Source organism: Clarias gariepinus, chromosome 12, assembly GCF_024256425.1.
Source record: "Clarias gariepinus isolate MV-2021 ecotype Netherlands chromosome 12, CGAR_prim_01v2, whole genome shotgun sequence".
NCBI lineage: Eukaryota > Metazoa > Chordata > Actinopteri > Siluriformes > Clariidae > Clarias > Clarias gariepinus.
In genome coordinates this window covers 29978350-30005860 of record NC_071111.1, presented here as the reverse complement: position 1 = coordinate 30005860, position 27511 = coordinate 29978350, and the positions used below count along the sequence as shown (strand labels likewise).

At 38.3% G+C, this 27511-nt stretch overlaps 1 protein-coding gene and 1 long non-coding RNA gene across 10 annotated transcripts in view; one reads left to right on the top strand and one right to left on the bottom strand.

Annotated features, from left to right (window-relative positions):
- Positions 1–27511, top strand: part of LOC128534133 (NACHT, LRR and PYD domains-containing protein 12-like) — a 192121-nt gene that overhangs the window by 26065 nt on the left and 138545 nt on the right. The gene's annotated exons all lie outside the window — the stretch shown is intronic.
- On the bottom strand, positions 15871–19783 carry LOC128534561 (uncharacterized). 9 transcript variants are annotated; one of them, XR_008361481.1, is made up of 12 exons: positions 19455–19783; positions 19063–19078; positions 18897–18934; positions 18731–18794; positions 18617–18641; positions 18306–18334; positions 17995–18023; positions 17711–17735; positions 17507–17531; positions 17194–17222; positions 16923–16947; positions 15871–16238 (listed from the first exon to the last, which is right to left on the bottom strand). It is a non-coding gene; the product is annotated as an uncharacterized LOC128534561 (long non-coding RNA). The 9 variants fall into 9 exon arrangements; XR_008361480.1 differs by having other exon boundaries at positions 17507–17735; XR_008361482.1 differs by lacking the exon at positions 17995–18023 and having other exon boundaries at positions 15871–16241.

The window sequence follows — 27511 nt, the reverse complement described above, 5'->3', positions numbered from 1 at the left end:
AGTAATGAATGAAATGACATAAGGGAAAGAGCTGATCAACAATATAACAGACACCAGCAAAATCTGGCAAATCAAAACCCCAAGTTATACAAAATGTCACCCAACCTGACAAAGATATTAAGTGTTGACACACACTGCTAAACTCTGTATATTCTGTATATTGTAATGATATTTGTACAGAATGTAAAGTAAGTTTCCAATTTGACAGTTTAATTTTAATAAATGAATTATTAAGATGTACACATGTGTAAAAGGTTAGCCGTAGTGATCAACTAGGGCATAGGTCGGCAATTAGCAGCCCCCGGGCCACATGTGGCCCGCAAGCAAAAACATCTGGCCCGTGAGATTGTTTAAACTAGATAATGAAAATAAATAAATGATATTTTTTTTAAAAATCGGACTGACAGTCTCAAAAAAGCTCTTTGTTTGGAAACTTCATTTTTCAGAACAGAAATATTTCAATCTATCTAAATTCTTATTTGTTATATCTGGATACGAGGGTGAATAAGCGCATCAGCGAGGTGCAGAGCGAACGCTCAACATGCAAAAACAAATGACGTCTTGTTGTGCTTTGCGAGCACCCAGGGGTCCGTTCTTCGTCTGTCTCTAACTCAGTTAGCTGGATTTGATTGTTGTGAATTTGTCCTGATCTTGGATTGTTTCGTTCTTCGATGCGCTTCTCGCATTTGCTGTCATAGCAACCTATCCGTAAGCTTGAACCTGCTCGGAAGCAGGTTTATTTCATGTAAACAGGATTTAGCCTGCGCTCCTGGCGGGTTATGATTGGTTGAAATGGTAAGGTCACATCTGATTGGTTAAAGAGCACGACTGACGCGGACTGACTCACGTGGGAAAAGAAAAGTTTCTTGCATATATCCTTGCATCTTGCACATTTATTTTTCAGGGGTTTGTCATGAATATGCAAATAAATAATTATATATAATAAAAATAAATATTTTATAATGATAAATTATATAAACGAAACTAATTTTATAACAAACTATAAAAGTATACATGTGTTTCAAAAATATTATTTCTATTTTTTCATATACAACATATTTATATTCATATTGCTTATTAAGTTGGCTTGAGAAAGCCAACTTACTGATATCCGACTTAAACTTATTATTATTAAGTTGGCTTGAGAAAGCCAACTTACTGATATCCGACTTAAACTTATTATTATTATTATTATTCTGAGACTAAATTTGTAAACACTATCTCCTCCTAGAGCTTTAACTCCACTAACTCCAAACTCGGCCCAGACCTTCAGACTGATCTCACGGGGTGTGCTATATCTTTTCTAACTGATCGGACTTACTAATTGCCCCGCAGGGGCAATTAACCGCCCTAAAAATCCCATTTACTTAACATTGAGAGAATTTTGACGGTTTGTTGCGCAGAGAGGGAATTTTGTAGAAACGTTAAATTAACCCTATTTGAAGATGTTTGCAGCCTTTGTCAAAAGATACCATGCACAAGGGTATAAGTTTTACCCCCGGGGCAAGAGAGGTCCCCAATTTGCCCCATTGACATATAATGGGGATTTTGGCGATGAACTAGTCCCGCACCATTTATCGTAGACCCATGAGTGAGGTGTCAAAGCGTGCAGAATATTCAGGAAGAATTTTTCTATGACTTTACTAAGGGGTGGGCGGTTAATTGCCCCCGCAGGGGGCAATTAACTGTCCCATTGACTTATAATGGGGATTTTAGCGAATTATAACTGGTCCCGCACCGTTCATCGTAAACCAACAAATGAGGTGTCAAACCGTGCGCCTTATTCGGGAATGGGGTGCTGTGACCTTTCTAAGGGGTGGGTGGTTAATTGCCCCCGCAGGGGGCAATTAACCACCCACAGACTTAACATTGAGACCAACATTGCCCGAGTCCCATGAGTGAGGTGTTAAACCGTGCGCCTTATTCGGGGATCGGGTGCTGTGACTCTTCTAAGGGGTGGGTGGTTAATTGCCCCCGCAGGGGGCAATTAACCACCCACAGACTTAACATTGAGACCAACATTGCCCGAGTCCCATGAGTGAGGTGTTAAACCGTGCGCCTTATTCGGGGATCGGGTGCTGTGACTCTTCTAAGGGGTGGGTGGTTAATTGCCCCCGCAGGGGGCAATTAACCACCCACAGAATTAACATTAAAACCAACTTTGACCGAAACCCATGAGTAAGGTGTCAAACCATGCGCCTTATTCGGGAATGGGGTGCTGTGACTGTTTGAAGGGGTGGGTGGTTAATTGCCCCCGCAGGGGGCAATTAACCACCCACAGACTTAACATTGAGACCAACATTGCCCGAGTCCCATGAGTGAGGTGTTAAATCGTGCGCCTTATTCGGGGATCGGATGCTGTGACTCTTCTAAGGGGTGGGTGGTTAATTGCCCCCGCAGGGGGCAATTAACCACCCACAGAATTAACATTAAAACCAACTTTGACCGAAACCCATGAGTGAGGTGTCAAACCGTGCGCCTTATTCGGGAATGGGGTGCTGTGACTTTTCTAAGGGGTGGGTGATCAATTGCCCTCGCAGGGGGCAATTAACCCCCCACAGACTTAACATTGAGACTAACTTTGCCCGAGTGCCATGAGTGAGGTGTCAAACCGTGCGCCTTTTTCGGGAATGGTGTGCTATGACTTTTGGTAGGGATCCGTCGCACGGTTTTCCCGAAATTCCCAAATAACCACCCCATTTTCCCCTATTCATTTCAATGGGAAATGGCCCGAAAAAGGGTGAAAACATGGGTCACTTTGAAAGCTTACCGTTCGGCCATAATTCGTCGTAGAAACATCATTCAAAGTTTAAACGGGTCACAAGACTTTGGACTTTTACGGATTGGGTCCATGTTTTGATAACTTTCACGGTTGCTTCACGAGAGCAGTTTAAGTTTGATGAAAATTTTGATTTTTCACCATGCGTGCCACTGTCAACTGCCATATTCACAGAGTGTGAATCGGAGGGTGTCTTTACACTGTCACCACGTCAATATAATACACTCTACGGGCATGAGGATTCAATATGTCATAGTCAGGAAGTTCCTGCCACTCACGGTGAAAGAATTTTTGCGATCGGACCTACGGTTCTCGGTTGGGAAGCGTTTGTTTGAGAGCTTAATTATTACAGTTTGCGGTTCTCTGTGTCTGTCACAGAAGAGTGTGCGTGCGCATGCACGACCCATCCCCCACACCACCGACTTGCTAATGCCAATTAGTCTCAATCAAACTTCTTTTCTATTTCTAACCCATTCAAACTCATTCAAACTCATCTATCTATCTATCTATCTATCTATCTATCTATCTATCTATCTATCTGTAATCTGATTATTTCTATCTATCTATAGACTTCTCTTCTATGTACTTTTTCTAACACATTTTAACTCATTCAAACTTATCTAACTTTTCTAATCTATCTATCATCTGACTATTTTAAGTAATCTATCTATCTATCTATCTATCTATCATCTGACTATTTCTAACTAATCTATCTATCTATCTATCTATGTATCTATCTATCATCTGACTATTTCTAACGAATCTATCTATCTATCTATGTATCTATCTATCTATCTATATATCTATCTGACTATTTCTAACTAATCTATCTATCTATCTATCTATCTATCTATCTATCTATCTATCTATATATCTATCTGACTATTTCTAACTAATCTATCTATCTATCTATCTATCTATCTATCTATCTATCTATCTATATATCTATCTGACTATTTCTAACTAATCTATCTATCTATCTATCTATCTATCTATCTATCTATCTATCTATCTATCTATCTATCTGTAATCTGACTATTTCTATCTATCTATAGACTCAATCATGAATCTATCTATCTCTCAATCAATATATCTGTAACTGTCTATCTGTCTGACACTAGCTACCTATCTGTTCTATCTATCTATAGACTTCTCTTCTATGTACTTTTTCTAACACATTTTAACTCATTCAAACTTATCTAACTTTTCTAATCTATCTATCATCTGACTATTTTAAGTAATCTATCTATCTATCTATCTATCTATCTATCTATCTATCTATCTATCATCTGACTATTTCTAACTAATCTATCTATCTATCTATCTATGTATCTATCTATCATCTGACTATTTCTAACGAATCTATCTATCTATCTATGTATCTATCTATCATCTGACTATTTCTAACTAATCTATCTATCTATCTATCTATCTATCTATCTATCTATCTATCTATATATCTATCTGACTATTTCTAACTAATCTATCTATCTATCTATCTATCTATCTATCTATCTATCTGTAATCTGACTATTTCTATCTATCTATAGACTCAATCATGAATCTATCTATCTCTCAATCAATATATCTGTAACTGTCTATCTGTCTGACACTATCTACCTATCTGTCTTTTAAACCTTTTAAACTTAAACTGTTTTAACTTTTTTAACTTCTTAAACTATTTTAAACTTTTCACACTTTTAAACTTTTATCTCCGGCTTTCTCAAGCCAACTTAAAGTTTGTCTAAACAAACTTTTGTATCTAGTTATTATTATTATTCTGAGACTAAATTTTTCAAACGCATCTCCTCCTAGAGCTTTAACTCCACTTACTCCAAACTCGGCCCAGACCTTCAGACTGATCTCACGGGGTGTGCTATATCTTTTCTAACTGATCGGACTTACTAATTGCCCCGCAGGGGCAATTAACCGCCCTAAAAATCCCATTTACTTAACATTGAGAGAATTTTGACGGTTTGTTGCGCAGAGAGGGAATTTTGTAGAAACGTTAAATTAACCCTATTTGAAGATGTTTGCAGCCTTTGTCAAAAGATACCATGCACAAGGGTATAAGTTTTACCCCCGGGGCAAGAGAGGTCCCCAATTTGCCCCATTGACATATAATGGGGATTTTGGCGATGAACTAGTCCCGCACCATTTATCGTAGACCCATGAGTGAGGTGTCAAAGCGTGCAGAATATTCGGGAAGAATTTTTCTATGACTTTACTAAGGGGTGGGCGGTTAATTGCCCCCGCAGGGGGCAATTAACCGTCCCATTGACTTATAATGGGGATTTTAGCGAATTATAACTGGTCCCGCACCGTTCATCGTAAACCAACAAATGAGGTGTCAAACCGTGCGCCTTATTTGGGAATGGGGTGCTGTGACCTTTCTAAGGGGTGGGTGGTTAATTGCCCCCGCAGGGGGCAATTAACCACCCACAGACTTAACATTGAGAAAAACATTGCCCGAGTCCCATGAGTGAGGTGTTAAACCGTGCGCCTTATTCGGGGATCGGGTGCTGTGACTCTTCTAAGGGGTGGGTGGTTAATTGCCCCCGCAGGGGGCAATTAACCACCCACAGACTTAACATTGAGACCAACTTTGACCGAATCCCATGAGTGAGGTGTCAAACCGTGCGCCTTATTCGGGAATGGGTTGCTGTGACTCTTCTAAGGGGTGGGTGGTTAATTGCCCCCGCAGGGGGCAATTAACCACCCACAGACTTAACATTGAGACCAACATTAACCGAATCCCATGAGTGAGGTGTCAAACCGTGCGCCTTATTCGGGAATGGGGTGCTGTGACTCTTCTAAGGGGTGGGTGGTTAATTGCCCCCGCAGGGGGCAATTAACCACCCACAGACTTAACATTGAGACCAACATTAACCGAATCCCATGAGTGAGGTGTCAAACCGTGCGCCCTATTCGGGAATGGGTTGCCGTGACTCTTCTAAGGGGTGGGTGGTTAATTGCCCCCGCAGGGGGCAATTAACCACCCACAGACTTAACATTAAAACCAACTTTGACCGAGTCCCATGAGTGAGGTGTCAAACCGTGCGCCTTATTCGGGAATGGGGTGCTGTGACTTTTCTAAGGGGTGGGTGATCAATTGCCCTCGCAGGGGGCAATTAACCCCCCACAGACTTAACATTGAGACTAACTTTGCCCGAGTGCCATGAGTGAGGTGTCAAACCGTGCGCCTTTTTCGGGAATGGTGTGCTATGACTTTTGGTAGGGATCCGTCGCACGGTTTTCCCGAAATTCCCAAATAACCACCCCATTTTCTTCTATTCATTTCAATGGAAAATGGCCCGAAAAAGGGTGAAAACATGGGTCACTTTGAAAGCTTACCGTTCGGCCATAATTTGTCGTGGAAACATCATTCAAAGTTTAAACGGGTCACAAGACTTTGGACTTTTACGGATTGGGTCCATGTTTTAATAACTTTCACGGTTGCTTCACGAGAGCAATTTAAGTTTGATGAAAATTTTGATTTTTCACCATGCGTGCCACTGTCAACTGCCGTGTGAATCGGAGGGTGTCTTTACACTGTCACCACGTCAATATAATACACTCTACGGGCATGAGGATTCAATATGTCGTATTCAGGAAGTTCTTGCCACTCACGGTGAAAGATTTTTTGCGATCGGACCTACGGTTCTCGGTTGGAAAGCGTTTGTTTGAGAGCTTAATTATTACAGTTTGCGGTTCTCTGTGTCTGTCACAGAAGAGTGTGCGTGCGCATGCACGACCCATCCCCCACACCACCGACTTGCTAATGCCAATTAGACTCAATCAAACTTCTCTTCTATGTACTATTTCTAACCCATTCAAACTCATTCAAACTCATCTATCTATCTATCTATCTATCTATCTATCTATCTATCTATCTATTTATCTGTAATCTAATTATTTCTATCTATCTATAGACTTCCCTTCTATGTACTATTTCTAACACATTTTAACTCATTCAAACTTATCTAACTTTTCTAATCTATCTATTATCTGACTATTTTAACTAATCTTTCTATCTATCTATCTATCATCTAACTATTTATAACTAATCTATCTATCTATCTATGTATCTAGCTATCATCTGACTATTTCTAACTAATCTATCTATCTATCTATCTATCTATCTATCTATCTATCTATCTATCTATCATCTGACTATTTCTAACTAATCTATCTATCTATCTATCTATCTATCTATCTATCATCTGACTATTTCTAACTAATCTATCTATCTATCTATCTATCTATCTATCTGTAATCTGACTATTTCTATCTATCTATAGACTCAATCATGAATCTATCTATTTATCAATCTATATATCTGTAACTGTCTATCTGTCTGACACTATCTATCTATCTATCTATCTATCTATCTATCTATCTATCTATCTATCTGTAATCTGACTATTTCTATCTATCTATAGACTCAATCAGACTTCCCTTCTATGTACTATTACTAACCAATTTAACTAATACTATTTCTAATTTATCTTTTATCTATAGCAACCGCATAGCAACACCCTAGCAACCACTCCAGGTAGCCTAGAAACCACATAGCAACATCTTAGCAACCACCCCAGGTACCTCAGCAAGCGCCTTAGCAACAATCAATCAATCACCTTTATTTATATAGCAGTTTTAACAATACAGATTGTGTCAAAGCACTGAATGGTATCAAATTGAAGAACAGATGGTGTATAAAATGATCAAGACAAACACAATAATTTTGCTTAAAATATAATTTTATTTAGTTTATGTCCCTTTGGATCGCACTTAGTCTGGAACCTCACCCTTAAGCATGACAAACTAGAGTAAAAATCTCCAGAATGACTTACTTTAGGGATCACTGGAACACACAAGCCTTTCCACCACGTCAAGGTGGCGATCCTTGGAAAGGACATTCACTCTCCATTCATTCTTTATCTAACACACACACACACGCACGCACGCACACACCTTCCCTATAAAACACATTCACACACACATGCACACATTAAATAAACACAAAATTACATGTTTAGTAATATACAATGAATTTATTTGTATTTTTAGTAGCATTATTATTTTTTTTTAAATGATGAACAAAAATTTACACAAGTAGATGTGATGTATCTACTCTAAAACACAATACACAGGATCATGATAGCTGTAGTATGTCTGTAGAACTCCTGCTCTGACATTTGAGTGTGCACCGTTTACAAATACAGGATCCAGTAGAGTATTGGTCTCTGTTGTCCCAGTGCTGATTACCTGCATGTATCCTTTATCTTCAAACAAACTGAGAATAGGTTTGTTGTGATGAGACAGCTGATCTTCATTGAAGTCTCCACACACTATAATGGGCTTGAAATCCATGATCTCCAGAGATGTCAAAAGGGCATTCAGGTTTGCCAAAAAGTCTGCTAAATTATAACTGGGGGGTCTGTAGATCACTGCAAGAAGTGCTTGTTTGGGTGCTTTTATCTTCAAAACCAAATATTCCAGGTCAGTAACACCCTGTATGTACATCAGAGGAGAAACCTGAAAGCTGTTCTTCACATAAATGGCCACTCCACCACCATTCTTATTTGCCAAATGGACATAGTTTGTGTAGGATGCATGTCTATTGCGTTTGTACATGGTGTATCCATCCAGCTGGAGGTTTGCAGGAACAACTGAGCCTGACAGGTGTGTTTCAGTGAGACACAAAACATCAGCCAGTAAAAGTTCATGGTGGCATTTCAAATCATCTATATGACACTCCAGTCCCTCGGTGTTATGATGAATGATTTTAAGAGCTGAACTCATTTCTGAATCCTGTACAATATAAAGGATGGGTTGAATATTGTGAAAATCTGCTTTTGGCATGTTCTCCAAGGAGGCACTTATTTCTGGATCACAGAAAATTTTCTTTTCATCAAAATCGGTAATATGCAGTCCCCTGAGTGTTGTCGTTCTGCTAAGAGCAACATATGCCATGCCTGGTTCAAATATGTGCTTCAGAGATACAACACTGCGATCAGTTGTCATTCCTTGGACTTTATGAATAGTGCATGCAAAGGCAAGTTTAATAGGAAACTGCCTTCGAACCGTTCCTTTTTTTTTTAGTGGTTCCTCTGACCTCTCAATATAGACAATATTGTCATCTCCATCAGGTGCTTTGTTGCGATGTTTCTGTCCAGCAGTCACATTATCTAGATGAAGACCAATTAATTGAACAACCGATACACCACCCCAATTTTGAGCTGTTATTTTTGCCACATTTCCAAAAGTCCCATTAACCAGTCCATCTTCTACATCAATATTTCTAGTAATCATCACTCGTGCACCAATAGCAAGCTGTAGTGTGTCAATCAGATCACGTTTGTCTCCTTTAAGTGGTACAGCTTGCCTTTTCATTTCACCTGTTCGTGGATCTTTTTTGTAGTCATGCGCATCAATGTTAATAATATCAGAAAAGCGTGAGGTTATGGCTTCAGTGTTATGACTGTCTACCTCTTTATTGGTTGCGTAGATGTGTAATGCATCAACAGGACACTCTTCAGGAGAAGATCTTATGACCGCTGCTAACATGCTCTTGTCTGTATCAGCCAGTTTTGCATGTTTCTGTTTCACCCTCAGACGGTTGAGAAGCTCAGCATATGGAAGATCATCTCTCTGCCTCATTATCTGTGTCAGGGTTATCATTTCAAAATGATCTTTCCAGAAGTCCAGCACATGATCCTCATACACACAGAGTGGTTTTGCTCTTCCAAGTGGTGGAAGTTGGAAAAAATCGCCAACAGCGAGTATGGACAATCCACCAAAAGGTTTCTGGTTTCCTTTAATCTGTTGCAGTCTCCAGTTCACATATGCAAACAACTGTTTTGACACCATTGAGATTTCGTCAATAATTAAAATATGTGCATTAGAAAGGTCTGCCCTCATTTCATCCAAGCTGTTTCCCAAACCTTGGTAAGGAGGCTTCAAACTTCTTGGGAGCTTCAAAAGACAGTGCAGTGTTTTACCTGAAATATTAAAGGCTGCAGTGCCTGTGAATGCGGTTAAAAGTACAGTAGGCTGTGAAATGTCAGTATGCTCTCGCATGCATGGAAGCCTACGCAGGATTTTGGATGCTTCTGTATGAATAGATTTAATAACGTGTGATTTGCCAACTCCGGCTCCTCCATTCAAAAAATACAGAAATGGTGGCGGACTTTCACCAGAGACACATCTTTTACACCAGTCTCGCACAGCATAAAATATTGAAGCCTGTGTTTGATTCAAACTCTGATACATTTTGCGAATCTGTGCAGAATTTAGCTGAGTGGCCTCCATGAGTGGCATAGCTGTGTTACTGACCGAGGTAGATGCTGTGTATTCAGGAATGTCTTCTTGCTCGTTCACTTCATTAGGATCAGTGGCTTCACGTTCCATAATGCTCTCCAATCTGATCAGTTCATTTGCAGGTGCCAGTGTAGTCCATGCATCTTCAATTGGCCCATTCTGTTCAAAATCCTCAATTGCTTTTTCTATAGCCTCATTATGTTTTTCATATTTCTCCCGGTTTTCATTTACAATGTCGAACACACGTTGCAGTTCATCAGAGCCTGGTAGTTTTACTGAAGCAAATGCATAAAATGATTCGTGTGTCGTGAATCTTGTGGACTTCAGCTGTTCGTCTCTGTGAAACGGAAGGTAAAGTTTTAGAAGAGTTCCATAGAATTTTTCTGGATTTTTCTGCTGTGAAAAACGAGCAAATCTAATAACAGCAGGCTTTCCCCTTGTTCTTTTCTGTATTCGTCCCATATTGTTTTGAAGTGGCAAAACATTTTTACCTTTTGCCTGTCCTCCATAAACAATGCGGTATTCACTTGCAAATTCAGCCATGCACATGTTCTCAAATTCAGGTCTATTAGGTCTGGCCTTGTATTTGTCTGACAATCCTGACATCCACACATTCTCCACGTCATCATCCATAGTCTGTAAGTACTTCATTGGTAAACTCATCTTTACAGCATTGTCATCAGTGGGTACGAAAATGACAGAACGTGACGATGATTTCAATTTCAGACTGCATGTGCGAGCGACTGCCTCTTGAGCGCTGACCTCTCTGTTCTTTGAATAGGCATTCATGACCTGCTTCATGCACTCACGGTCAGACAGGTTATCATGACTTGAGTCTTTTATCACTGTCTTCAGGTAATCACTCATCTCATGTTCACCTTTTGAAATGTACGAGAGCATGTACATGATACAGCTGTAGGGGTTCAGAATGAACTGTATGTCCATGTTTGCATTCCAGGCTCTTAACAACATTGGATTGTAGCCATTAACCCAGCAGTCCTGTGGTCGTCTTTCCATAACTATTACACTTGATGTAGACAGAACCTCAATATTTTTCCTATACTCTTCATAAGTCATGTTTGTTTGATTAAGGAGCTCTGTAATGGTTTCAAAACTCTGATTTGAGTCATTCAGTAGATCCCACACCTTCTGTAGCTGTTCTTTTGCAACACTGGCATAATCTCTTTCCTCTGATTGATTCTCTTCATCAGACTGATCTACAGGAGGAGGTCTGGAGCGGGTTATCATGGTTCCGTCAATGGGTGGTTTAGGAAACCCAAATCGGCAGTGCTTCTTGTTCTTTCTACAGGATTTGGAGTGATTACGACTGTGCATCTGCACTTCACTTACAATTCTGTGCAGTTCTGGGTCTTTGTTTGGATCTGGTAATTTGCATGAGATGTATTTATCAATGAAATCACAAACTTCCTGATCTTCATCCTTCTCAAACTCTGGAGCATCTTTCACCCAAAATAAGCAGTGAATGTGCGGAGAGCCACGTAACTGAAATTCTACTCTGTAAAAAAAGTCAATTACCTCACCGATAGGCCGAGCAGGTGACATGATGAGATCTCTCATTAAGGCTTCAACACGTTTTTCAAACATCCGCATGGCTGTGACTGGGTTGCTTCTTAATATTTCACATTTTTCAGACCAGTCTAATTCATCAAAGTTCACAGTTTCACCTTGCTGTGCTTTAATAGCAGTAATCACTTCAGGCCATCTCATCTCAGCGGCACTAAAAGTACAGAAAAATGTGGGCGTGCCCAGCTGTCTCAGCATAGCAAACAAATCACGCAGAGTTTTCTCCCAGTATGCTGGAGTCCCTCTCAATGGCTGCATGAAACGTGTTGCCTCCTTATTATTCACAAGTTTTTCTAACTCCTGTTTGTCCTGCAGCAGTGAACAGTTTATTCTACGTCCATCACGGGTCATGGGTTTTGCTTTTCTCAGCTGAATAGACATGCTAGATGTGGCCATGTGCATTTCAGTGACAAACTGAGCAAAGAAGATGTAGCTTGTGTCTCTTGCACAACGGTTGTCAATAGAGAATAGTCTTGTGTTAAAGTATCTGCTGGGAGAAACATGTTTTGCTCTGTCAGGCTCATCAAGAGTATTTCTACAATCAGGGAACATTACTGGGAATGACATGGCTTCCAAATTTTTTACTTTGAAAATGCTAACAGGACTGTTTTTTGCTGCTGGAGCAATGCAAAATATTCCATCATCATAAGACAACAGCTGCTGACCAAGATCTGGGGGCTGAAGACACGTATCTAGAGCAAGGCCTCTTGATTGCTCTTCTGCAGTATTCTCAGTGTCATCACTTGAATCATTGTGTTGATTATCATTGCTCTGTTCTTCAGCGTTCTCCGTTTGGCTGCTGCTCTCAACTGCCATTTCCTCATCAGAAGCACTGATGTCATTTGTGGACTGTTCATGCTCATTGAACATTTCTTCTTCTGACAGTGCTGCGTTAATGTTGATATTTTTATATTCTGAATGGATTTCTTTTAGTTTTCTTAATGCAGACAAGACCTTATGCATGTTCAAAGTCTGAAACTGATAGTGACCTTGGTAGCACGGACGTCTTTTCAATTTCACTGTAAGCAGCTGTGATTCACTTCTGGGTCTTGGTAAACAATTCACTGTAGTTTCTACTTCAGATGCAACTGAAATTACAGCTCCTTTTATAGCTCTCTGTTGGCCTTTGGGAAGTGTTAAAATTTTCGCAAAGGGAATATACTTTGCAATGACATGTCTTTCTAGAATATTCAAATCACATAGTTCTGGAGGAATGGGAGTGAACTGAAGCTTATTAGCTACAGCAATATCTGGCATTAGACCTCTCAAAAGTGTTGTATGGCAGCTGTGACAGATCCATTCTGTTTTCATGTGTTCCAAAGGACATGGATCAGGGCAGTCAGAGCAGATGTGAACATAGTTTCCAGTCAAGCAAAGTGCAGCAACTGTGGGATTTTGTTTATATTTATGCACTTCACAATTACGCACTTGATTAAAGAAGAGCGCTCTGGCACAGCATTTACATACGTAAGATGGCCCCTGTTTTATAACATCTCTAAAAATATTTAAGGCTCTTAACCTGACTTGATCTTGTACTATATCATGCTGGTTATCTTGCAATGTTTCTCTCTGCCGGCGCATCAAATAAATTTTTTTGTATTTGTACTGTATCTCTTGTGCACAATGTACTTTGTGAAGTATCTTAAGTGCAGATGTTTTGTTTTTAGATTTGAATAAATAGTATTCTTTCTGACGAGCCCTAAAATGAGCATCACAGTGATAATGCTTCTGTAAAACTTCCTTTCTTTTTTTATAAAAATTAGGATCATTTTTGCATCGGTTTGTGTAATAGTCCTTTTGTCTTTGCCTAAAAATTGGATCTTTTAAATATCGGTCAACAAGGTATTGCTTATGCTGTTCCTTATACTTAACATTATCCCTGTAATTTTGAATTACATAATTCTTTTGTCTCTCTCTGAATTGTTCTTTATTCTTGTAATTTTGAATTACATAATTCTTTTGTCTCTCTCTGAATTGTTCTTTATTCCTGTAATTTTGAATTACATAATTCTTTTGTCTCTCTCTGAATTGTTCTTTATTCCTGTAATTTTGAATTACATAATTCTTTTGTCTCTTTCTGAATTGTTCATCATTCTTGTAATTTTGAATCATATAGTTCTTTTGTCTCTCTCTGAATTGTTCATCATTCTTGTAATTTAAGGTTATTTTACTCTTTTTATTCCCTCTGCATTTTTTATTATTCCAATAGTTGTTCTTCATGGCTTGGTTATGTCTTTGTCTATATTCACTGCTTGTTTTATAATCATAGACTTTACGTACAGCCTGTTTTTTGTCATAAACACCTTGCCTCTGAACCATTTCTTTGTGCCATTTTTTAAAGTAAGACCTTCGCTTTCGAGTCTTGTTGAGTTTTTCTGTTTGCTTGGCCGTGAATTGTGAATTCTGGTGATTTGGAGCTGACAATGATAACTGATCCTGTGACAGAAGTTCACTCAGTGGTAATTTTTTTAATTTGTCTTGATTTTTAATGACAGCAGTCTGAACTTCCATTTTATCTTGATTAATCAAGAGGGCTTGTTCATCAGTTGATGTGGCTCTGTTAACAGCAGTTTTGGACAGTTGTTGAACTGGATCTTGGACTTGAACATGTTGTAGGACATCAGCAGATGTACATTGTTCATTGTTTGATGAAGTTTTGTTCTCAAACGAGACAGATGGTTGCACCTCATGTTCAAGGTCACAGGAGACTTCAGTACGTACACAGCTTTCAGTCATCATGTGAATGAATGATACAGGTAGCAACTCAAACTGTTCCTGGTCTCTCAAATCAAAGCACCCTTGAAACAAAATTAAAAGCCTTTCGATAAGATCCGACAGTTGATGAAATGTCAGACAAATAGCCGTACCTGTGCCTTCCTCAGCAGGCATTCCATGAATTGATCTGGAGTGAGGATCAAAATAACCAAACCTCCCTGATCGATCTCTGAACACAGCGATACACATCGCTCCACACATTAGCAGCGCGTCGCTCACGTCAGCTCTGAGACATTGCAGCGTGTTTTCAAGGTTTTCATATTGGCCAATAGCCGGTGCGTCTTGAAGAAAGCCAAACCTCTGGGGATGTTTGAGGATGCTGTAGGAGCGTACGTTCGTCCTAATAGTGTCAGGGAGCTCGTCAAAATTTAAGAAATCTTGTACGAACTTTCCATTTCTTTGCAGTGTTTGTTTGACACGAGTATACATGGCATCACCTTTCTGTAGTACGCGATCCAAATCCAAACTTTGCAGCTCATTGCATTCATTGTGCACTGCGAGAAACATTAATGAATTACACGTACATTGATGGCCTCTGGAGTACACACGGTACCTCGCATCAATTTGACTGTGGGTCGCCACAACGGACCGCACGTACGGATTTACCTCAGTCGTACCTGATGCAGAATTGTTGCTGCCATGGTTACCAACTGAATACTCGAGATTTCGACGCTGCTTCTGGCTGCGACTTCTCTTCCCTTTTCTAGGCATTGTGATGACACTATGTTACTAGTAGCAAATAAATAAGTTACTCAACGAACCTTTTTCGTTAGAAAAAACAATGAATCAATCACAGCAGTTTAAGCTATTAGTTTTAACAGATACTTCATCAATAGAAAAACAAAGCCTCTTAAATTCTAGATTTTAGCCAAAAATTAACTGATATTAGGAGGGATCAAATTCTATACTTTATTCAAAAATAAATTATACTGCAAGTTAAATTGAAACTTGACACAATGGGTAAACAAACAAATTTGATCTTTCACAAAATATTCGATGGAAATGGAACTATTATTCGATCAGACTATTTATGTCAAAGTATTTAACTACAAATATACTGTAGCGTTGTCAGTAAACAGTAAAGGTAAATATATAGACAGAATGTGCTATAAAAGGACAGAGCAACTGAATAAATGCGATGTTAAAACAGGTAATCTCGCTCAAGGTATTTAACTTCTATATGAAATAGAACTAAAACACTGTAGAGTTGAATACACTATATAAGACTGCACAAGCTGAGATACAGAACTAAACTGCTCAAACGAATATCACCAAAAATATATTAAAATGGTGTATAAAATGTCACCCAAATGATAATGTCAGTTGTGAAATCAATTAATACAATATAGATCAATGTTACAACAACCGAACAGAAAGTGGACTTCTTAATGAAAAAAGATTTAAAGCAGTCAGTGATACAAAAGTTTAATATGTGATCCAGACAAGACTAGAAAATGAACACTATGTGAAGGAAAACAGCTGGTTATTAAACAAATGTGTTTTGCTGTTGCTGATTTTCCAACGTAGTCCTCAGATCAGCGTTGATCAAGAAGGCAGCAGGGCAGACTGGAACTACAGCACGTCCTTCTTTCAGCACTGTAAAAATGGGTTCAAGTTTGGGGGTTAAGTTTGGGGGTTAGGTTTGGGTGTTTTTGGTTTGGGTGTTTTGGGTTCTGTTTTTTTGGGTTTGGGTGTTTTGGGTTCTGTTTTTTTGGATTCAAAGTTTGGGCTTCTGTTTTTTGGGATTCTGGCTCTTTTTTTAAGGTGCGTTAGCAAGCTGCTTAGGTGCGTTTGGAATGTTTTGCATGGGGAGAGTGCAGATAGGTTGCGTTTGGGGTGCAAGCAAGCAAGCAGCAAGCAGAGCAGCAGCATTTGGAAAGGCCAGGCCAGTTATTTTGTTTGTTTGTGAAGAGAAAGTAAGAAACCGGCAAAGGTTTAAGCAAACAAGCAAGACAAAGGTTGGAGTGAAAAAGGATATAAGGTATTGACAGGACAGGACAGGACAGGACAGGATAGACAACAAACAAACAGAGAAAAAAAAACAACAAATTAGTTACATTCTTAAACAAATATGCCTATAGATATGTATAGATAGATATGTATACATACATACATACATACACACTTTTCATATTTACATTTAATGATTAAATAATTGTACTACATTGTCATTGCATTGCAATCCAATCATGGTTTTGAATGCATAAACAAGGTACTTAATATTTGTAGTAAAGCCTGGATTATCTTGCACAGCTGTAACAGTGAGTATAGAACAATGGAATCAGTTTGTGCAGTGTTTGATGTATAGCCATTTACATTGTTCTTGCAGTCTGCCTATAATGTGTTTATATTTTAAAGTCAAGGGTTACTTGAAGACAAAGTTGAATGAGTTTTTTGCTGATCTAAGTAATCAATAATCCCTACTTTAACTATAACCCCTACGTTTAACAATCATACTTACCTAGATGGACAAGACGAACAATTTACTGTAGACAAAAAAAAGACAATTTAGATTTGTTAACAGTTAAAAAAAAGTCCTCAAGACCACATTTTTGTTTAAGTTTACATGGTACAATTTTCTTTATGATTTATTATTTTGTCCCATAGTAAAGTATAAATATACTGCAGTGATTTTAAAACTTTGTAGCAATCAAACATTAATCTTAATCAAGAGAACCTAAATGTATACAGTACTAATTGTCAACACAATCTAGCATTACAGTAGTACTTACATGGTGAGCTTCACCAGGTGTGACCAATGCTGCGAACAAGAAAAAAGAAAAAAAAAAAAGAAAAACAAACAAAAGTTTCATTTCAACAGCCTGCAGCATTTCTTATTTACTATGAAGATAAAGCAAACAATGTGTGTAATTTTAAATGTTTAACATTGTTACACCAAAGGTTGATGTTGCTCCATAATAATGTATTAACATACTGCAGTGATTTTAAAACTTTCGAGCAATCAAACATTAATCTCGAATCAGGAGAACCTAAATGTATACAGTGCTAATCGTCAACACAAACTAGCATTACAGTAGTACTTACATGGTGAGCTTCACCGAAATGGTCCCTGAAAAGCAGTAGTAAAGTAACATACAAACTTAACATTTGAATGACACCAAATGAATAGTGTTTATATTTTAAAGTCAAGGGTTACTTGAAGACAAAGTTGAATGAGTTTTTTGCTGATCTAAGTAATCAATAATCCCTACTTTAACTATAACCCCTACGTTTAACAATCATACTTACCTAGATGGACAAGACGAACAATTTACTGTAGACAAAAAAAGGAAGAAAAAAAAGACAATTTAGATTTGTTAACAGTTAAAAAAAAGTCCTCAAGACCACATTTTTGTTTAAGTTTACATTGTACAATTTTCTTTATGATTTATTATTTTGTCCCATAGTAAAGTATAAATATACTGCAGTGATTTTAAAACTTTCGAGCAATCAAACATTAATCTCGAATCAAGAGAACCTAAATGTATACAGTGCTAATCGTCAACACAAACTAGCATTACAGTAGTACTTACATGGTGAGCTTTACCAGGTGTGACCAATGCTGCGAACAAGAAAAAAGAAAAAAAAAAAAAAAAAAAACAAAAGTTACATTTCAACAGCCTGCAGCATTTCTTATTTACTATGAAGATAAAGCAAACAATGTGTGTAATTTTAAATGTTTAACATTGTTACACCAAAGGTTTATGTTGCTCCATAATAATGTATTAACATACTGCAGTGATTTTAAAACTTTCGAGCAATCAAACATTAATCTCGAATCAGGAGAACCTAAATGTATACAGTACTAATTGTCAACACAAACTAGCATTACAGTAGTACTTACATGGTGAGCTTCACCAGGTGTGACCAATGCTGCGAACAAGAAAAAAGAAAAAAATAATAAAAACAAACAAAAGTTACATTTCAACAGCCTGCAGCATTTCTTATTTACTATGAAGATAAAGCAAACAATGTGTGTAATTTTAAATGTTTAACATTGTTACACCAAAGGTTGATGTTGCTCCATAATAATGTATTAACATACTGCAGTGATTTTAAAACTTTCGAGCAATCAAACATTAATCTCGAATCAGGAGAACCTAAATGTATACAGTGCTAATCGCCAACACAAACTAGCATTACAGTAGTACTTACATGGTGAGCTTCACCGAAATGGTCTCTGAAAAGCAGTAGTAAAGTAACATACAAACTTAACATTTGAATGACACCAAATAAATAGTAAAATGACAGCAACAAATATGTACACACCTGTAATGCAGAGTGGATGGCTCTTAAAAGAGCCTTTGGGTTCGTCAAGACTGGATGTTGGCTCCTGTAAAGGGAAAAAATAAATAAATCACCAAAAACTATGTTAAATGTTATATTATTTTGATGTGTGAGAACTTGGAAAGAGTGAACCAAAAAGGATACTTACTTAGCACAAGCAATGTGCTACAAACTGCTTTCAGAAGTCTAGAGGTAAGAAAACATCACAGAACATATGAGTTAATCTAAAAAGAATATATATCATTAAGCTAGTGAAAGTAGGTTTTTTAGCTATGAGAAATAAATGATGATCTGTCAGGCTGTCAAATAGTTACACAACAGGAGCAGCAGCTTTTTTGCACACAAGGAAAAGGGAGAAATAGATCAGATTATAATGGTATGCATGAATGGACATGAGCTTCCACTAAAAATAAAAATAAATGGCATTATTAATGTTTGCCAGTCAAGTAGACTAGCTTTAGTTGCTTTTGCAATAGAAATGTGAGCATTATGTTATGATTTTGCTTAAAACTCACTTAAAATGCCATTGACTGATTGAAACAACTTACATTTTTGATTTGATTAAGCTTGTTATTATTAAATGAGACAAAATAATTAATATTAGGCTAATACACATTGATAAGCGCTATGTCCATTATATTGCATTAGAACTATTATGAAATATTACTTTTGAAAATACCCGAGATAACTTAACGAACAGACAAACTATATATTGCTGCCCTTGGATGTTTATTGTATGCATCTTTCTTCAGTCAATACGTCAATATATATTTATGCAGCAAACGTTACAGCGATATGTGTGATTCGTGAAATACAGACGGTCGGTCACCGGACGAGACCCGTGGTATCGCCTCACGCCGCGTCACGTTTTTAAAACACATTATGTTCCGTGAGTGAACCCACACCGGAGGCGTCCGGCTACGCCGTGTTTACTCGCTGTTTGAGTTGTTCTAGACACGGCTCTTCTCATCCGGTGAAAAAAAAAACTAGTAATACGGCTCTCAAAATAAAAGTCAAGTAAACTGAATTGATGAAAATTCATAAATATTTGTCCAACTGTACACACTTTTCTGCTAAAAGTCCTGAGGGACGTTGTTTAATCACGACCGTACAGGTGTAAGCTGTATCTTACATTTGTTGCTAATTTCTTTAAAATGTGGTGTTTTGTTCCTGATTAAAATATAACGTTACACGTTTAATAACTTGTCCAATATGTATCGACTTAACCCGCCCCAGATCCATATCTCGGCCATTTCATTTTCAAAATGACAATAATAGCAACAACAATAAAAGGATGCAAATTCATAAATACCTTCAATTACTTCAGAAATTACCTCAGAATAGCAGTTGTGGCTAGTCGGCCGGTTTATAGTTTAAACAGCAACAATTAATACTTGAATCAGTCCCAATTAATTAATTCACAACTATTTCGATTATTTTTTTCCAAATTTTAAAAATAAATCCTCAAATATTTATCAGAAATTTGAGACGCTTACCTGAGGGACGCAATAACGGAAGTCAAAAGCGGATGAGTGACTCTCTACGTTCCAGCGGTCTCATTGGTTATAATTAATCACGTGCTGAAGCGCGGATAACGGTCATTTATATTTGTAGGTTTAAAACTATATTACCAAACATTAATTTTCTCTCATTTTGATGAAAAAAATAAATAAATAAATAAAAATTGGGGACTACATTACTAAATAAACCCAACAATAATCAGTAAACAAATCAGTAAATTAGGGCAAGGTTTTATTGGGAGAAAGGAAATTTCAATACATCCATCATTTTATATTAAAAATACTTTCATCTAAAAAGAAATACAAATAATTAAGTTCATTTTCAATCAATTTCAATACAACATGTTAGTGACATTCATCAATGTGTGTAATGTGCGCTGCAGGTGCAAAACATTTTGGATTATTATCCAAGTTGTAGGCTAGTCAATATGGGTGGTATCTGACATTAAGGATCCGCAACTGTAACCACAAACTCCATAGTGAATGAATCTATCTATCTATCTATCTATCTATCTATCTATCTATCTATCTATATCACTGTAATCTGACTATTTCTATCTATCTATAGACTCAATCATGAATCTATCTATCTATCAATCTATATATCTGTAACTGTCTATCTGTCTGACACTATCTATCTATCTGTCTTTTAAACTTTTTAAACTTAAACTGTTTTAACTTTTTTAACTTCTTAAACTATTTTAAACTTTTCACACTTTTAAACTTTTATCTCCGGCTTTCTCAAGCCAACTTAAAGTTTGTCTAAACAAACTTTTGTATCTAGTTTTATTTCATTGTCTCATGTAATTTGTAAAGCATTAACCTCTAAATTTATGTTCTAATATAATATTTAATAGCGATTATGTGGGGGGGCAATCCATGGCAGGGGGCATTTCTGCGCATAACACGTGTTACAAAAAAAAAAATGGAGCGGCCCTTTTTTTCCATTTCGTCAACCAATAGCAGGGCTTGTGATCAGTGAGTAGACAACTCAATCCAGCTATACTAATCATCAACAACAGGTGTGCTCGAAGAACCAACCTAGCCGGATCGTAATTAGCACGATGATCTCATCTTAGATGTGTCAGTTTATCTCGGATCTCGGTTCTGTCATTTTACGAGCGCCTACCATTCATCCTCCCCTATTAATTTAATAAATTAGCCAATGTTTTGGTCGTGGCCCGCCATGTAATGGCTTGGAAAAAATCTGGCCCGAGGCCAAACTTAATTGCCGACCCCTGAACTAGGGACACCTGGGTGGACTGTATGATGTGACTGGTGGTTGGATTTTTTAAAAATAAAGAAGCTAGATTTCAAATTTAAATCTTTTTACAAAGCAATTTTGTAATGGAGTTTAGTCATCAGCAACCTACATATCTACATCTCTTCATTAAACACATGGCTGATTAAAAGTGAAACTTCCCTGGTTACTTTATTTTTGCAATTCTAAAGCAAAAAGTTAAAATCGTTTGCACATTGCAGTGCAACAGTCTTTAGTGTAGATGGCACTGTTTGTTAGAGAGCCAACACCAAAGCATTTTAAGGCATTCTTTGCATTATTATGTTTTAATAAATATACTGTATATGAGTCAGGATTGTGCAATATAGAGTGACATTTTTTCAGCACAATATAATCTTCAATACAAAGAACTCAATTGTATTTATTTTAACTAACTATACACACATGACTAAGCTAAAAATTTAAAAAGGATCATGTAGGCAAGAAATGGAACAGATTTATAAGATCACGTGTTACCAAATAATAATAAGAACGCATATATTAACTATGCAGTCTTAAATAAAGTGACCCGTGATGAAAACCCTCTCTGTCAGCAAACATATACATTATGTCCTTAATGTAAAATGTATATCAATATGCACATGTTTTTAGTTCTACATTTTTGTATTGTCATTCCAGTTGTATTAAAATATACATTTTCTAAAAGTAATAATGAGTTTAATTCTACATGACATATCAAAAAAACAAAATGTACAGTTTACAAGCACTGTATACTTGATGTGGGAAACACTGCTTTGGGGAAACAAAATATGAGTCGCACACAAGACAAATATGGACCATCTCTGAGATTTAGAGGTAATGAGACACATTTGAAAAGATTGAGAAAACAACTAATATCTCATTCAGGTCTCAAAGACGGCTCATTTCTGTCTAGGAGACAAAGAAGAGAATAACATGAAATCTTATCTTGGAGTTTCTTTGCTCTGGTTCTTTGGGTCAGATGTGTGTACGTGAGAACCTGCAGCACAAAATCTGACTTGATCTGACTGCAATGTGTCTGAACTTATTGTTAAATTTACTAAAACACTGTAACTAATCACACAAACTGTACCTGAGACACAAACTAAAAGCACTGTGTGTGAACTACAAAGTTTAAATACAGCAATAAAATGAAAAAAAATCTTTAAAATTGGGACTAAAATTAGACATTATTGTCATATGACTGAAAAGGCCCAACTGTTCATTAAATTAGCTGTTTAAGTCGCAAATTAATGTGGCTAATAATAATTAAATCTGATCTTGAAGCGGACCAATGGAAATGCAGAGAGTTCCATTTTTTTCGCACAAGGTGTGCACGTGCAGTAAAAAAAAAAAACTCCTAATGAGCGAGGTCTTTCGCGACATTTTGAGGAGCTTACGTGAGTGAAAAAACACACTGTATGGCTTAATTTATGCTTTATAAATTTTATGTTAATTACGAATGACGTTGATATTGAGAGTTACTGAGTGTGTGGCAACCGTAATATCTCTAAAGGCGGGAATTTGCAAAAGTAACTTAATCTGACTACGCCACCCTGGTTGGGCACCAGGGGAATACTCCCAATAAAGACACACAGGTAAGCTCCACCTATCAAAGGCAAGAATAAAGATCAACTGAGACTTGGGTACCAATACAAAAGGGATGTTTTTATTTATAAAAACAAACAACAACTATTTGCTCTCAAAAGACACAGAAGCAATAAACACTTTACTTTACGATTACTTAATAAAAACACTCCTCAGGAAGGGGGAAAGGGAAAAAAGGGACAGCGACTGACAGAACAAAGCAGGCCGGCTGCAGCTCAGAGAAATCGTTCAAAACCTACCCAAATTCACATCAGATTAAATGCCATGCAAGAAAAGGTTGTGCTGGTACACTTGCAATCAGTGAAGCACACCCCAAACGCCTGCAGCTAGCCTCCCCTGTCCTGCACCGTGCCTGACTCCTGTTTGAAACAATAAGGAAAGAAAAAAAAACAACAACAACAACAACATACACACAGAAATAACACAAAAGCTTCACAACCCACGTTGAAGAATAATCACATCAAACATAAGAAAAAAATATATAAACAATACAACAACCACAACATGCACACACACACACACAGGAATAACACAAAGTCTATACAATCCACACTGAACAATAATCACATTAAACATATAAAATATAAACAAACAATTTCACAGACTCAGTAGTATATAGACAAAGGCACCAAGTCGTCTCTCAGTCCTATATACGACCGAGACCGGTGCCTAAATGCACCAAATTAACATAACAAAAAGAGACAACAACACAAACACTCGCGCCGTCACAACATAATACACAAAGCAGACATGCAAAACAATCGACCAAAAAGGACAATTCCATCCACACCAACGAAAACCAAACATAAAAGCAAATAAAAAATAAAAATAGGAAAACAAAGAAAGACTTAATTGGCATGCAGACCGTAGCCTTCAGCCCAACGGCCTACAAAGCAGCCGAGTCGCAAGCAAAAAATCCTCACTACTCATAACCAAAACAGCAATGGTGTCGCCACTAGCGTTGTCAACTAGGAATGAGGCAATCTATTGACCACATGGAAAGAAAAGACAAAACATATACTTACTTGGGTTAAACAATCGCCCGCGTGAAGCTGCATGAGTACTCACTGCCTTTGCAGCAGCTCAATCTACTGGCCGGCATTCTCTTCCTGCTATCGCCGCTGACACTCTAACAATACACTAAATATGGTTACTGCCAAAGTGATAAAGAAATGTATTGTAAATACCAGCATACCTTAAAGCGTGCTCCGCCATGAATAATCCACATGCCCATGCCGCCAACTCCACTAGAATTAAACTGTAAATAATATCGATTAGCATTCAGCTATTCACCTAGCTACACAGTCACAGAATCCAAGCCTACCTTATCAACCAGGAACCAGGAACGAAAAGGGACACGCCAGGTTGAAGAGGACCCAGACACCACAAACACGGCACCACCAGTCACAATAAGGGTCCTTAAATAAACTGCATTCCCCTTGTTAATCTGATAACCACACCCCCAACCGAATCACAGATCAAAACAACCACTTACCCTGCCACAAGTGTATTTTTGGTTAAAAAGGGTGAGAGAAAAACGTTGCCGGAGAAGCAAAGCATTCAAACCTCTCTGAAGTATTTTAAAAGTTTTTGCGACTGCCTTGGTACAGTGGGAGCCATGTCAAACAGCCGCCTGGAGCATGACAGGTCCATGACAGGACCATGACAGGACCATGCACGATCCGTGCACGGAATGTGATCCCCCGCGATGACGCAGTTACCTATGCCGCGCCCCATAAACGCCCCCATGCGCTTTCTAAAAAGATGGTTGCAACGCTGTATAATCCCGCCAGATGGAGCATTGACAGTGTCCAAGCAGCCGGTTACTATATTTAATATATAACATAACTTACGTCAACATAGTTTCATAAATAGATGATGTGGTAAAAAAGAGAGAGAAAAAATTATTAATAAAACAGACTTAAATCACTTAATACACAATCCACGATGCTTATGCTGTTTTTAATTAATTAATTAAAACTACTTATTGCAATATTTTTCACAACATCCTTAACAATCCTTAAAGACATGGTAACATCTATAATTTATCTATACCGGTCATTGTAGGTACGGAATACAAGTGCGGGCCACAGTATGTACAGTATTTTACATTACGGTTTATTTTATCTATTTCTGTTTAATACACTGGTAGGTAATATTTTGCTGCAAAGTAAGGCTTAAAATGTAACTTTTGCTTGGGTTTGTTTTCATTGATGTTTTTTTCGCTGATAGTCAAAAATTGGCATAACAAACCAATGGCGCATAATATCTGGAACAAATGTCTGTCCATACGGATCAGTCTTTTAACCATACATAACCTAACCACGGGGGGGGGGGGGGGGGTCCAGTCCCAAGTCTGGATAAATGCAGATGGTTGTGTCAGGAAGGGCATCCGACGTAAAACATTTGCCAAATCAATGATGCGAATCATGAATATAAATCCCATACCGGATCGGTCGTGGCCCGGGTTAACAACGACCGCCACTGGTGTTGTTGACCTACAGGGTGCTGGTGGAAATTGGGCTACTGTTATTGGGCTACTGTTGGTCGAAGAAGGAGAGGAGGAGGGCGTGTTCGAAAGCAGAGAGAGAAGAGGAAAGGCAAGATTTTAGGAGTGATAGTAGGGACTTTGAATGTTGGGACCATGACAGGGAAGGGAAGAGAGTTAGTTGATATGATGCAGAGAAGGAAGGTGGATATACTGTGTCCAGGAGACCAGGTGGAAAGGTAGCAAGGCTAGAAGCTTAGGATCAGGGTTCAAATTGTTTTACCATGGTGTGGACAGGAAAAGAAATGGAGTAGAAGTTATTCTGAAAGAGGAGTTTGTAAGGAATGTTCTAGAGGTGAAGAGAGTATCAGATGAGTCTGAAGGGTGATGAGTCTGAAGCTGGAAATTGAAGGGATAATGTTCAATGTTGTTAGTGGTTATGCCCCACAGGTAGGATGTGAGTTAAAAGAGAAGGAGAAATTCTGGAGTGAAGGAGTGGTGATTGGTGCAGACTTCAATGGACATGTTGGGGAAGGGAACAGAGGTGATAAAAATGTGATGGGCAGGTTTGGTCTTCAGGACAGGAATGTAGAAGAACAGATGGTGGTGGACTTTGCAAAGAGGATGGAAATGGCAGTAGTAAATACTTTCTTCCAGAAGAGGCAGGAACGTAGGGTGACATATAAGAGTGGAGGCAGAAGCACTCAGGTCGACTACATCTTGTGTCGACGTTGTAACCTGAAAGAGATCAGTGACTGCAAAGTGTTGGTAGGGGAGAGTGTAGCCAGACAACACAGAATGGTGGTGTGTAAAATAACCCTGGTGGTAAGGAAGGCGAAGAGGACAAAGGCAGAGCAGAGGACAAAGTGGTGGAACCTGAGAAAGGAAGAATGTTGTGAAGTCTTTAGGGAGGAGTTGAGACAGGCTATGGGTGGTCAGGAGGGGCTTTCAGTTGACTGGACAACTACAGCCAATGTGATAAGGGAGACAGGTAGGAGGGTACTTGGTGTATCATCAGGTAAGGGGAAAGTGGACAAGGAGACTTGGTGGAGGAATGAGGAAGTCCAGGAGTGTATACAGGGAAAGAGGCTAGCTAAGAAGTGGGACACTGAGAGGACTGAAGAGAGTAGACAGGAGTACAGGGAGATGCAGAGTAAGGTGAAGGTAGAGGTGGCAAAGGCCAAACAAAGAGCATATGAGGACTTGTATGCTAGGCTAGACAGTAAGGAGGGAGAGGTGGATCTGTACAGTTTGGCAAGGCAGAGAGATAGAGATGGGAAGGATGTGCAGCAGGTTAGAGTGATTAAAGATAGAGATGGAAATGTACTGACAGATGCCAGGAGGGTGATGGGAAGAGTTCTTTAAGGAGTTGATGAATGAGGAAAACGAAAGAGAACAAAGAGTAGAAGAGGGGACTGTTGTGGAACAGGAAGTAGCAAATATTAGTAGAAGTGAGGTGAGAAGGCCGTTGAAGAGGATGAAGAGTGGAAAGGCTGTTGGTCCTGATGACATACCTGTGGAGGTATGGAAGTGCTTAGGAGAGGTGGCAGTACAGTTTCTGACAAGTTTGTTTATCAAGATCTTGGAGAGTGAGAGGATTCCAGAGGAATGGAGGAGAAGTGTATTGGTGCCAATTTTTAAGAACAAGGGAGATGTGCAAAGCTGTGGCAATTATAGAGGTATAAAGCTAATGAGCCAGACAATAAAGCTGTGGGAAAGAGTAGTGGAAGCTAGGTTACGGGCAGAGGTGAGCATTTGTGAGCAGCAATATGGTTTTATGCCTAGAAAGAGTACATCAGATGCAGTATTTGCTTTGAGGATGCTGGCGGAGAAGTACAGAGAAGGTAACAGGGAGTTACATTTTGTCTTTTTAGATTTAGAAAAAGCGT